The sequence below is a fragment of the Dendroctonus ponderosae genome, unplaced genomic scaffold (assembly GCF_020466585.1).
Source record: "Dendroctonus ponderosae isolate FM_Combo_2020 unplaced genomic scaffold, Dpon_F_20191213v2 Dpon_F_20191213_5, whole genome shotgun sequence".
NCBI lineage: Eukaryota > Metazoa > Arthropoda > Insecta > Coleoptera > Curculionidae > Dendroctonus > Dendroctonus ponderosae.
In genome coordinates this window covers 2,471,798-2,480,192 of record NW_026018715.1, presented here as the reverse complement: position 1 = coordinate 2,480,192, position 8,395 = coordinate 2,471,798, and the positions used below count along the sequence as shown (strand labels likewise).

At 43.7% G+C, this 8,395-nt stretch overlaps 1 pseudogene; it reads right to left on the bottom strand.

The window, feature by feature from the left end:
• Positions 1–602: 602 nt before the first annotated feature.
• LOC125504567 lies at positions 603–2,781 on the bottom strand (annotated as a pseudogene).
• Between the last annotated feature and the right edge of the window lie 5,614 nt (positions 2,782–8,395).

Here is an 8,395-nt window from a genome sequence, read left to right as displayed (position 1 = left end):
ACCTGAGGCCTATTTGTTTTAATTTAAAATCACCATAATAATAATTTTCCTTAATTCTCACAGTTCAGTCCACTGGTACATTGGTTTTCAATTAGTTAATTAGCAACTTATATTTGCTATTGGCTTGTTACATGTTTGAACATCGTCGAACAGTTAATTCAATTGTCAATCAATAATTCAATTCTTAACTTAAGTGTATACAATTGCTACTTATCTGAAATAATTTGTATAACAAAGAGCCAGATACCAGATATTAATTAAACTGATTAACGGTGAGGCATATATTTTATCCGCTCTACTTGTGGATGCTGTTGTGTACCGATTCCTTTTGTATATGTGATAAATGACTGCCAAAACAATAAAAATATGATTGATCATCACGGCCCTTATCCGGTTGTATGAATTAGGCGAGCAAAAAACTAACACTAACTGAAATATGAGTGGTTGTTAATCGAAGTGAAAGGCTCTTAGCAACATAATCATTTAATTACAATGAGTTGGCCTATTATTCAATAGAGCTCTCTATTCATTTGGATATTGGACGTTAGCACAATTTCCCAGTATAAATTTAATGGTTTTTCATACATATGTAAACAACAGAATCACAGCCCTGTGTGTAAATAATTATTATTAACTGAATTCATAACAATGATCAATTAAACTTGTTAGAATTTATAATTATGTACAGTAACAAAAGGCGTTTTTTATGCATGGGATTGCTTCTACTCATCGTTTCAAAGTCAATTTATTCAAAATTTATTCCTAGCTGACACGGTGCTCGAAAAAATATTGTGCAATTTACATCTCAAAAACGTTTTGTAGATATGAGAGTCTCAGATAAAATGACTCTCTTTGTACGTATGTCCAGTTTGCAATATTGATGTACAGGGTTATTGATTGAACTTTGGTCACCCCGTTTTAACGTCTAATTTGAAAATTAGAGAAAAATGTTCAATACAAAAGTGGTAGACATTAAGCTCTAGTATATTTTAAGATCGTAATAATTGATACAGGGTCTCTCAAATTCAAGTGACAAACTTATGTGAAACTTTCTTTTTGAAGTGATAACATTTTATGTGAGGGTGAACCGATTTTTCTCGGTCACGGCGAGTCGTAACGGCGGCTGCCACTCCGGCCTCTTCGCGCCTGTGGCTTGGGACGCACATATGCACTTTGAATTCGACATTTTTCTCTTAGTGCGGGTGCATCTGTAGATCTGATAAACTTTTCGGTAGTCAGTTTCATCCAGGTAACCCAGACGGTTCTCGAAATCTCCAGCCCAGGTGCGAAATTTCCCGCTTGTCAGTGTCATATTTGACAGTAAATGGAGCGCAAATGGGGCTCCCATTTACTGAAATACCATCAATTTTGATCCCCCCATTCCAAACGTGAGTACCCCAGGCCATTTCCGTTACACTGCCCCCCTTCTAAACCCTGATCGCCTCGATTAGGTAATTCCTGATTCTGATTGCTTATCAACAGTTGAACGCCGCCGACGTCGCGCTGCTTTTTGTTGGTGTTCACTTGGCGCACCACGTTGTCCATCCATTGCATCAGCGTTGTCACCAGGTTGAAGAACTTCAACAGATCGCCAGTACCAGCCCATGCAGACACCACTTCTTGTTCTTTATTTGTGATCTCTTTAGCTCTGTCGCCCGCATAGCTGGCTTGAAGCTTGGCCGACTCCTCTTGGATCTGTTGCACTTGGTTCTGAAGCGCCTGCAGGTCTTACATGAAGTTCTGATGTTTGCGCTGCAGCGTTGAAACAGAACCAGCATCTCGGCCCAGTTCGTGGGAAGAGGCCACCACTTCGCAATCAGCTATCGACTGCTCCAAGTCGACAACGTCTCTGTTGAGCAGGAAGAGCTACAAGGTCTCATCCAGCTTAGCGCGTCGGTCTTGCGCCAAATCCTTCAGTCCGGCATACAGCTTGTCCAGTTGCGACTGTTTTACAGTGACCTGCTCGGCCTAAGAACGTCCTTCAGCCGACAGGACCATTACAGTTTCACCCAGTCCTCTGATGGTGTCCGCATAAGCTTCAACGGCCGCTTCCAGACTTTCGTACTTCTTCATAAAGTTTCTAGCGCTAGTCTCATCTTTGTCCTGATCTTCCACCCTGATGTAGAGTTCCTGCTCTCTCATCCAGCTCTCGGTCTCATTGGCATCGAACAGATACTGCTGCACCCGCTCGTTCCTCAGCAAGTTGACTCGTCTATTATCGATGACTTCCTTCAACTCCTGCCACGCCTTGTGCAGCTCGTTGACCAGCCGACTGAACTATGGCGCGTCTTCTTGGGCCTCATCGATCAACTTCTGCCCGTTTTTGCACACAGTGTTAGCGCGCAGCTCGTGGTTCTCCACTTCAGTTTGCTGCGACTGGTTCTTCTTCTGCAACGTGTTAACCTGGGACAGGTTGTTGCCGTATTCCGTGGAAGTAGCCAGGGGCATTTTTTCGGCTGCCCATAGAAGCTCGTCCTCGACATCCCGTCGGAACTGGAGAGCTTCCTTCTTCTTCTCCAGCAGTCGCTGCCTTCCGATGATGGCCTGCTTAATGAGCTGGAAGCGCTCCTCCACTGTGCTCTTTTTCACCCTGATTTCGTTGATGTCCTTGTCAAGTTGATTAACTACAGTCACTCTAGGCGCGTTTGAGTTCATCTCTTTTTCAACGCCATCGTAGCGGTGTTTCATGATTTCCACGTCCTCAACGTTCTTTAGTTTACCTTCAACGGTTGCCTTCAGGTCTTCAAATTTCTTGGCGTTGTCGTCCGTTTTATTCAGCATCTCTTTCTATTTGTCATTCATTTTGTCCATTTTTTCGTCCATTTTTCTACTGTTGTCGCTCATTTCGTCCATCATTTTCCTACTGTTGCCTTCCATTTTGTCATTCATTCCATTGCCATTCAGTGGTAAGTACCACTTATTTATACATTGTATTTATAGTACATACTTTCCTGACTGTGTTTAAATTCGAAATCAAAATCAATTCCTGGGCTTCAGTCATTAATTGTCTATTTACAATTAAAATACGTTTCGGTGTTTTCCACCATCGTCAGTTTATCTGTATAAATTTTGGTGTGACGGCAAGGTTCTTGCATCTGGTCAAAAAGTTTTTCGGGTTCTTTTCTCTTGCAAGTTTTGCCTTCAGTTTTCCATATCTCTTCCTTAAAACATACTCCTCCACACGATCCACCATGCCATACTCCCAAGAATTATCCTTCATTGTACATACTTTCCTGACCGTGTTAAAATTCCAAATCAAAATCAATTCCTGGGCTTCAGTCACACCAAAATTTATACAGAGAAACTGATGATGGTGGAAATCACCGAAACGTATTTTAATTGATAAATAGACAATAAATGACCCCCAGGAAATGATTTGAGAGAAGCCCAGGAAATGATTTTGATTTGGAATTGAAACACAGTCAGGAAAGTATGTACAATGAAGGATAATGCTTGGGAGTATGGCATGGCGGATCGTGTGGAGGAGTATGTTTTAAGGAAGAGATATGGAAAACTGAAAGCAAAACTGGCAAGAGAAAAGAACCGGAAAAACTTTTTGACCAGATGCAAGAACCTTACCGTCACACCAAAATTTATACAGATAAACTGATGATGGTGGAAAACACCGAAACGTATTTTAATTGATAAATAGACAATTAATGACTGAAGCCCAGGAATTGATTTTGAATTGTATTTATAGTTGTACCTGGCTTTTCTATTGTGGTCTGGGATAAATAGTTGAACGCTTATAGGTAACAGTGTGAGGTCTATTCAGAACCATGTGCCGAGACTATATATGTATGTAGGTAGGTATATACAGTCTGTTGCGCCCCAACTTTCTTTTTAAAAGGTTTTTGGTTTGTACCAACAGAAGTAACCCAACTTTTGAAGAACAAAAAGCATAATTGTGTTATAAAAGAATAAAACATTGGTTTTTAATTGTAAAGGTTACATAAGTAGTATTACGTTCCAATTATCAGGTGTGAAACTGTGATATACTTGTAATGTATCAGGTGGTATAGTTAGACGAGCTTGCGGGCAGTACCACAGAACATACCCCCATATAGGGGGGATATTTTGTGGGCAGTACTCTGGCAGTGATCAACCAGAACTGACTCACACCACTCAACCAAGAGGTACTGTGTCCTCCGATTAAGGAGAGGAAAGCGTTTAGAAATGCTCTTACTGACGGAGTCCAAGATGACAGCAATTTGAGGCCTTTTGGAATAAAAATAGTTTTCTTTCGAATGGGTCCCTAAGAATAGTAGTTTTCTTATCTGTCCTCCGGTTTTTTATTATTATTTTTGTATCTGGTCAGCTACTTTTAATTAATTAAAATTGTAACCATTTTTGCTTGCTTCCTGTCAATAAAATACGATTTAAGATTCTATAGTGTCTTCTTGTAACCACAACATTTCCTCAATATGACGTAATTGTACTGACCATTTACAAACCTAAAACCGACGTTTAAGTGACGTCAATAAGCAGACATCTAGCCGACGTCATTAAACAGACGTCTGACAGATGTGTCATGTAGCGGACATTTGGACGTCCAAATGACCAGCTATCTGACGTGTTCTGGCCGAATCTCATGTCGTCGTTTAGACGTCCAGAAGACGTAGTGTGCTACATGGGAAGTCTATTGGCTTGAATCGCTTGAGTCGGCGCACTTCACTGGTATTGTCAAGAAGTTGATTAGCAAGCACGTTGGGGTGCACTTGAAGTCTGGCGTCATATTTTTCACAGTATCTCTTCGCTTCGCTGATGGCATATTTAAGTCAGTTGCTATGATTTTGTTTGGGACGTAGTACGGGGCGTTGGTCACCATACGAATGACTTTGTTCTGGAATCTCTGTAGAATTTCTATATTGGAGTTGCTGGTTGTTCCCCATAGCTGTAGGCCATATGTCCATATGGGTTTTAAGATAGTTTTAGAGATAAGCAGATTATTTTGCAGTGATAGTTGAGATCTTCTTCCAATTATCCAATACATCTGATGTAGTTTATGGCCTAGATGTTTCCTCTTTCTGAATATATGTTTCTGCCATGTTTGTCTTGTGTCCAGAAGTAATCCGAGGTACTTTGCACTTTCTTGTTGTGTTAGTTGGGAATTGTTGAGAAAGACCGGTAGGCATACCTCTCGTTTCATTGAATATGTGACATGTACACATTTGTTTTTATTGGCTTTGATGTTCCATCTTCTGAGCCACGTCTGGATTTTATTTAAGTCGTTCTGCAAATTTTTTGATGCTTTACTCGCGCTGGTGTGTGATGCCAGTACTGCTGTGTCATCAGCGAATGTTGTGACTGTCGTCAATCTGGTAGTCGGCATATCTGCTGTAAAGAGCAGGTAGAGTATGGGCCCCAAAACACTTCCCTGTGGTCCTCCAGAATTTATGGCGTATAGGTCTGAACACGCATCGTGGTGCCTGACTAGGAAGCGTCTGTCTGAGAGGTATAAACGTAATAGTTGGTGGAATGGACAAGGTAAGTATTTCTTTAGTTTTCAGCACAACCCTTCGTGCCAGACCTTGTCAAAGGCCTGACCTATGTCCCGAAAAGCAGAAGAGCAAAATCTCTTATGTTCGAGGTCGTTATTCATTTGCTTCACCAATCTGTTGATGCAAATCAACTATTGAACAATCAATAGTTCCGTGCTTGTTCCGAAAACCAAATTGATGGTAGGGGATGAGCTTTTCCTTCAACTGGATTGGTTCAAGGCGCTTGAGAAACAGCTTTTCGAACAGTTTTGAGATTAAGATACAAGTTGAAGCAGCGAAAAGTATTAAGTAATGCTGAACGCCAAAAACGATTTCGTTCTAAAAAATGAGCATTCAGTAATAGATCATCTCAAATTAGCTTTCATCAACCACCAACTAGTGCTAACCGTTAAAGACTTTACAAAGCAAATAAGAAATCACGACTAAAAATACAGAAACTCAAGAAGAAGAGTTTACACAAACCCAACAAGAGCAATATGTACAACCTCTCGTTGAAGAATATTAACGGCCATTTGCACCGGTGAACCTAATCGCCAGAGCCTAAATACTGAAGGTATAAAACCCGCGCTTGAGCAATTACTTATAGGCAACAACCATACCACGTTGAATAATACCGGTTCTCGTCCGATCGGAGTCGACCCTTGCCAGGCAGGTAGAACGGTCGCATCCTGTGAGTCAACCAAATCTTGTGAAATGCAGGGCGTCATTCATTGTTCCGGGGAGTTTTCGCACTGACGATTTTAGTTTTTCGCCAATTTTCCAGTTCTTTTGGAGCGGATATTTTGATTTTTTAAATATCTTTGTTGACTGGATCAAACACTTCGCGACAAAGCGCTGTTAAATAATATGGCGGACACCTCCGCCAATCGTGACTCGCGCGAAGCCCCTGTTACTACCACGGACAACGAGGACAATGCGTCCGTAGTGTCGATTGCATCGCACAGCTCTAATTCGAGCAGTGTCGCTGAGCTTAACGCGTTTGCAGGTCTTGCAGAGGAGAAATCAGAARGATTCAGGCAAATCTGCAGCCTCCTCAAAAAGCATCCGAACTGTGCGCGTTGTTCAGTGCTTTCGGCGGAGCTAGGTGCAGCATACACCACCAATAAACCCCTTAGGTGGTCACTGGTGGTAAATCACATGAAGAGTGACCATCCCAGCGCTACGCGACGAAGAAGATTCAAAAGCGCAAGTTTGAAGCGGTAAGCCCAAAAAAGCCCGCAAACCTGAACAAAAAATCCAAGCAGCCAACGGAAACTCAACTGGCTAAAAAAGAGCCGGCCGTGATTGGTTCAACTATAGCCATGGACCTATCACCAGCGCCAGCTGTGGACCTTCCAGGCGACAATCGCAAACCTTTCAGAGTGCCGAGGAAGACAATATCGTGGAAGAGTATCATGGCCACCGCCGAGCCACCAACCGCCTTAGCAAACAGGTATTCTCCAATTCAGCCACCTCCTGTTGCTGATTCTGAACCCGCAGCTCGCGAGGAGCAGTCGGAATGTCATCAACATCTGGCTGCAAAAGTGGCATCTCCGCCTTCCCAAAAACCTAAAAAAAAGGACGACAAGCCGCCTCCTCTTGCAATTGCGGGAAAAGCTGGTAGCCACACTGCACCGGTTAAAGGGCTTGAATCAATCAGCAGCAAACCCTTTAGTCTGAAGTATACAAAATCGTCTTTAATTGTATAATGCAGCTGCATACTCGACTGGGCGGCGGTAAAAAGATCACTGGAAGCGGATAGCAGCCAATTCCACACGTATGCTCGCGCTGGCGAAAAAACGCACGCTTTTGTTCTCAGGGGGTTGGAGGGAAACGTTCAGCCGCAAGAGATAGAAGAGGACCTCATTGAAAAAGGCATTGAGACCAAAAATGTTTTCTCAATGAAAACCAAATTTAGGCCTCTTTTCTTAGTTGTGACCAATGATAAGGTCACAATAAGGACGTTGAACGCCGAAGCAAGGGTGGTCTGCAGTGTGAGAGTGTCCTGGGAGACCAGGAACAACGGGAGATCCCTTACACAGTGCCGTCGCTGTCAGGGTTGGGGCCATGTTTCTGCAAATTGCTTCAGAAACTATAAGTGCTCCCGCTGCGCCGAAGCGCACGAAATCACCGCATGACCACCCGGTGCCACTCTAAAGTGTGCCAACTGTGGGGGCCGACACCGCAGCTTTGACGACAACTGCCCTGTCTATGTTTTTAAACAGGCACAGACACCAGCATCAGAGCAGCAGCAATTTGTTCCGGCACCCCCACCTACAAGACCAGCCTGGGGGCAAACCGCGCGCGCTGCCGGCCCGATGCACCCACTACCAAACAGCAGGACCATGGCGCCAAACGACAACAGGTCCAAGCTGCCCAGTCAACTGAACTCGCTAGCAGAATTTCCGCCCTTAGTACGCCAGCCAGCTCTTTCCACAAGCCTCGTCCACAAGCCTTCAGCAAGCTCTACCCATGGGCTGCCCGCTCAATCCCATAGTGCAAATGGGAATCCGGTGGCAATCCTTGACAGCGTCCAGCGGGAATTCGCCGAGCTCGCAAGGCAGGTAAACTTGCAGGAGATGGTCAAGGCGGTGAGATTTTACAGCGCCGCATTGAAGAACTGCGCTACGAAAACAGAAAATTTTCTGGCTTCCGCGCAATTCTTCAACGAGGACATTAACCGCTTCGATTTTTAAGCACTGATATTGTTAACTGTGCCCTATGAGGATTGGTGAGTGCAACTCATGTGGACTCCGTTGTCGTCTCGGCGAGTTCGTCCAGTTTCTTGAGTCTTACGATGTCGATGTGGCGCTAATCGTAGAAACATGGTTGCGCCCCGGAGACCGAATCAAGATTCGAGGATACCGGCTAGAGCGCGCCGACAGGCACGGTAGTAGAGGTGGAGTTGCCATAGC